Genomic DNA, 4898 nt, shown 5'->3' on the forward strand with positions numbered 1-4898 from the left:
TGGTAAAGTAACAAGTAAATATAAAAGCCATTAATATTGGACTATAGGTTTGTAACTTTTTTTCCTAAAGATTTTATTAATTTATTTGACACAGAAAGAGATAGCAAGAATAGGAACACAAGCAGAGGGAGTGGCAGAGGGAAAAGCAGGCTTCCCGCCAAGCAGGGAGCCTGATGCAGGGCTCGATCCCAGGACCCTGGGAACATGACCGGAGCCGAAGTCACAAGCTTAACAGCTGAGCCACCCAGGAGCCCCAGTTTGTAACTTTTTATTTATGTGTTATAAAATTTATACTTTGGAGGAGGAGCAAGATGGTGGAGGAGTAGGAGACCTAATTTCTTCCGGTCCCAAGAATTCAGTTAGATAGGGATCAAACCATTCTGAACACCTACGAACTCAACAGGAGATCAAAGAAAAGAATAGCAGCAACTCTCTGAACAGAAAAGCGACGACTTTCTGGAAGGTAGGATGTGCGGAGAAGTGAATCTGAGGAGATATTCGGGAGGATAGACGATGGGGAGGGGCCTCCGTCAGCCGCTTCTGGCAAGTGATAGAGCCGCGGAGCACAAAATCGGAACTTTTAGAGTCAGCTCCGCTGAGGGACGTCGCTCCAGTGGCTAAGCGGGGGGGGGGGGGGGGGGGGGGGGAACCCTGGGGGGACAGTGTGGTCTCAGGACCCTCGGGGTCACGGAAAGACCGGGGGTGCCTGAGTGCGGCCGAGCTCCCAGGTATTGGAGCGGGGAAGCCGGCTGCAGAGATGGAGCCCAGGCGCGGGCTTTCAGCTCCGGGTTGTCATAAACCGTGATCCGCAGCACAGTTGGGCCACTGCTCCTCCAGCAGGGACCCAACAAGCGGCAGATCCGGGGAGACTCCCCTTCCTCCCACAGGAGGAGCAGCGCGGGAGCGCACCGCAGGGATCTGCTGGGTTTGGAGACTCCACACTGGGTCGGGTGCCAGAGATAGAAACGTGCGGTCACAGGCCGGGTGAGCACGGAGTGTGCCCAGAGACCGGGGAGACGGGAGTGACTGACTGCTTTTCTCTGGGGGCGCACTGAGGAGCGGGGCCCTGAGTTCTCAGCTCCTCCGGGGCGGAGACTGGGAGGCCGCCATTTTCACTCTCCGCCTCCAAAGCTGTACGGAAAGCTTGCAGGGAACAAAAGCTCCCGAGAACAAACCCGAGCAGATGACTTAGCCTGGACCAGGAAAGGGCGGGGCAATTCTGCCTCCGGCAAAGACATTTGGGAACTACGGCAACAGGCCCCTCCCCCAGAAGATCAGCGAGAACAGCCAGCCAAGACCAAGTTTACCGATCAGTGAGAACGGCAGAACTCCAGCACTAGGAGAATATAGCACATAGAATTCATGGCTTTTTTCCCCATGATTCTTTAGTCTTTCAAAGTTAATTTTTTTCATTTTCTTTTTCTACTTTTTTTTGAATTTTTCTTTTTCCCTTTTCAACCAACATCTTATCAATCCCTTTTTAAAAAATCTTTTTTATTTTTCATTTTTAGAGTCACATTCTCTCTCTTCACTGTAGTTAACCTTATTTTTAGTGTATATATATATAACTTGTTCTCTCTTTAAAATTTTGGGATACAGTTTCTTCTTAACAGACCAAAATATACCCTAAATCTCTAGTGTATGGCTTTGTTCTAGTCTCCTGCCTGATCACATTCTCTCCCTTTTTTCTTTAAATTTCTCTTCTTTCTTTTTTCAACCAAGTTCTTATCAATTCTTTTTATAAAATCTTTTATAATTTTCATCTTTACAGCCATATTCCATCCCTTCATTCTATTTACCCTTATTTTTGTACCTATATAAGCTTTTCTTCGTTTAAAATTTTGGGAGGCAGTTTCTTATAACAGACCAAAATATGCCCAAAATCTAGTGTGTGGCACTGATCTATTCACCAGCCTGATGAGATTTGATCATATTCTTTTTTTTCTTTTTATCTTTTTTTTTTCTTTCTTTCTTTCCCTTTCTTTTCCCCGAGTTTCAGGTCTCTTCTGATTTGTTTAGTGTATATTTTTCTGGGGCCATGGCTACCCTGTTAGCATTTTGTTCTCTCATTCATCTATTCTCCTCTGGACAAAATGACAAGATGGAAAAAATCACCTCAAAAAAAAAGAACAAGAGGCAGTACCGACTGCTAGGGACCTAATCAATACAGACATTAGTAAGTTGTCAGAACTAGAGTTCAGAATGACGATTATAAAGATACTACCTGGGTTTGAAAAAAGCATGGAAGATATTAGATAAATCCTTTCTAGAGAAATAAAAGAACTAAAATCTAACCAAGTTGAAATCAAAAAGACTATTAAGGAGGTGCAATAAGAAATGGAGGCTCTAACTGCTAGGATAAATGAGGCAGATAAGAGAATTAGTGATATAGAAGACCAAATGATGGAGAATAAAGAAGATGAGAAAAGGAGAGATAAAGCACTACTGGATCATGAGGGCAGAATTCAAGAGATAAGTGATACCATAAGATGAAACAATATTAGAATAATTGGGATCCCAGAAGAAGAAGAAAGAGACAGAGGGGCAGAAGGTATATTGGAGCAAATTATAGCAGAGAACTTCCCTAATTTGGGGAAGGAAACAGGCATCAAAATCCAAGAGGCACAGAGAGCCCCCTCAAAATCAATAAAAGTAGGTCAACACCCTGACATCTAATAGTAAAACTTATGAGTCTCAGAGACAAAGAGAAGATCCTGAAAGAAGCTCAGGACAAGAGATCTGTAACCTACAATGGTAGAAACATCAGATTGGCAACAAACCTATCCACAGAGACCTGGCAGGCCAGAAAGGACTGGCAGGATATATTCAAAGCACTAAATGAGAAAAATATGCAGCCAAGAATACTATATCCAGCAAGGCTGTCATTGAAAATAGAAGGAGAGATAAAAAGCTTCCAGGACAAACAAAAACTAAAGGAATTTGCAAACACAAAACCAGCCTTACACGAAGTGTTGAAAGGGGTCCTCTAAGCAAAGAGAGAGCCCGAAAGTAACATAGACCAGAAAGGAACACAGACAATATATAATAACAGTTACCTTACAGGCAGTAAAATGGCACTAAATTTATATCTCTCAATAGTTACCCTGAATGTAAATGGGCTAAATGTCCCAATCAAAAGACACAGGCTATCAGATTGGATTAAAAAACAAGACCCATCGATATGCTGTCTGCAAGACATTCATTTTAGACCCAAAGACAACTCCAGATTGAATGTGAGGGGGTGAAAAATATTTACCATGCTAATGGACACCAAAAGAAAGCTGGGATGGCAATCCTTATATCAGACAAATTAGATTTTAAAGCAAAGACTAAGAGAAGAGGAAGGACACTATATCCTACTTAAAGGGTCTATCCAACAAGAAGATCTAACAATTGTAAATATCTATGCCCCTAACATGGGAGCAGCGAATTATATTAATCAATTAATAACAAAATCAAAGAAACATATCAACAATACAGTGATAGTAGGGGACTTTAACAACCCCCTCACTGAAATGGACAGATCATCTAAGCAAAAGACCAACAAGGAAATAAAGACTTTAAATGACACACTGGACCAAATGGACTTTACAGATATATTCAGAACATTCCATCCCAAAGCAACAGAATACACATTCTTCTCTACTGCCCTCTTTGACAAAGCAGGAAAGAATGTCCAATGGAAAAAAGACAGTCTCTTCAACAAATGGTGCTGGGAAAATTGGGCAGCCACATGCAGAAGAAGGAAACTGGACCATTTCCTTACACCACACACAAGAATAGACTCAAAATAGTTGAAAGATCTAAATGTGAGACAGGAGTCCATCAAAATCCTAAAGGAGAACACAGGCAGCAACCTCTTCGACCTCAGCCACAGCAACTTCTTCCTAGAAACATCACCAAAGGCAAGGGAAGCAAGGGCAAAAATGAACTATTGGGACTTCATCAAGATAAAAAGCTTCTGCACAGCAAAAGAAACAGTCAACAAAACGAAAGACAACCGACAGAATGGGAGAAGATATTTACAAATGACATATCAGATAAAGGGCTAGTATCTAAAATCTATAAAGAACTTATCAAACTCAACAGTCAAAGAACAAATAATCCAATCAAGATATGGGCAGAAGACATGAACAGACATTTTTCCAAAGAAGACATCCAAATGGCCAACAGACACATGAAAAAGTGCTCAGCATCGCTCGGCATCGGGGAAATCCAAATCAAAACCTCAAGGAGATACCACCTCACACCAGTCAGAATGGCTAAAATTAACAAGTCAGGAAACGACAGATGTTGGCGGGGATGCGGAGAAAGGGGAACCCTCCTACACTGTTGGTGGGAATGCAGCCACTCTGGAAAACAGTATGGAGGTTCCTCAAAAAGTTGAAAATAGAGCTACCATATGACCCAGCAATTGCACTACTGGGTATTTACCCCAAAGTTAAAAATGTAGGGATCCAAAGGGGTACGTGCACCCCAATGTTTACAGCAGCAACGTCCACAATAGACAAACTATGGAAAGAGTCAAGATGTCCATCAACAGATGAATGGATAAAGAACAAGTGGTATATATATACAATGGAATATTATGCAGCCATCAAAAAAAAAACCCAGAATCTTGCCATTTGCAATGACGTGGATGGAACTAGAGGGTATTATGCTAAGCGAAATAAGTCAATCAGAGAAAGACATGTAACATATGATCTCACTGATATGAGGAATTCTTAATCTCAGGAAACAAACTTAGGGTTGCTGGAGTGGTGTGTGCTGGGAGGGATGGGGTGGCTTGGTGATAGATATTGGGGAAGGTATATGTTATGGTGAGCGCTGTGAATTGTGTAAGACTGTTGAATCACAGACCTGTACCTCTGAAACAAATAATACATTATATGTTAAAA

The sequence above is a fragment of the Phoca vitulina genome, unplaced genomic scaffold (genome assembly GCF_004348235.1).
Source record: "Phoca vitulina isolate PV1807 unplaced genomic scaffold, GSC_HSeal_1.0 scaffold87, whole genome shotgun sequence".
NCBI lineage: Eukaryota > Metazoa > Chordata > Mammalia > Carnivora > Phocidae > Phoca > Phoca vitulina.